At 57.9% G+C, this 278-nt stretch overlaps 1 protein-coding gene across 1 annotated transcript in view; it reads right to left on the bottom strand.

Annotated features, from left to right (window-relative positions):
* AMT (aminomethyltransferase) overlaps positions 1 to 278 on the bottom strand; it is an 8,448-nt gene that overhangs the window by 2,422 nt on the left and 5,748 nt on the right. The window lies entirely within an intron of this gene.

Here is a 278-nt window from a genome sequence, read left to right as displayed (position 1 = left end):
TGCTTTGTGCACGGCTGTCACTCTAACACTGGGAACGTGCCTTTAGGAGGGGAGGGAACAGAGATGACGTCATACATTCATTGCCACGAGGCGGGTAGGTGACCACACTGTATTCCTTACCGGCCATGAAGAATCGTGGGGGTCACCGCCCCGCCGAGGATGGGGGAGGGGGGACAGGAGTTCAGGTCTGCCTAAAGTGATGTGTTCTCAAACACACGTCTGTGATGTTGTATGCCCCGCCCCCTCCTCCTACCTCCACGCCGTCCTCTCCGGTGTAC

The sequence above is a fragment of the Nanorana parkeri genome, unplaced genomic scaffold (assembly GCF_000935625.1).
Source record: "Nanorana parkeri isolate BGI_ZX_2015 unplaced genomic scaffold, ASM93562v1 scaffold3522, whole genome shotgun sequence".
NCBI lineage: Eukaryota > Metazoa > Chordata > Amphibia > Anura > Dicroglossidae > Nanorana > Nanorana parkeri.
This window is presented reverse-complemented; position numbering and strand designations above follow the sequence as displayed.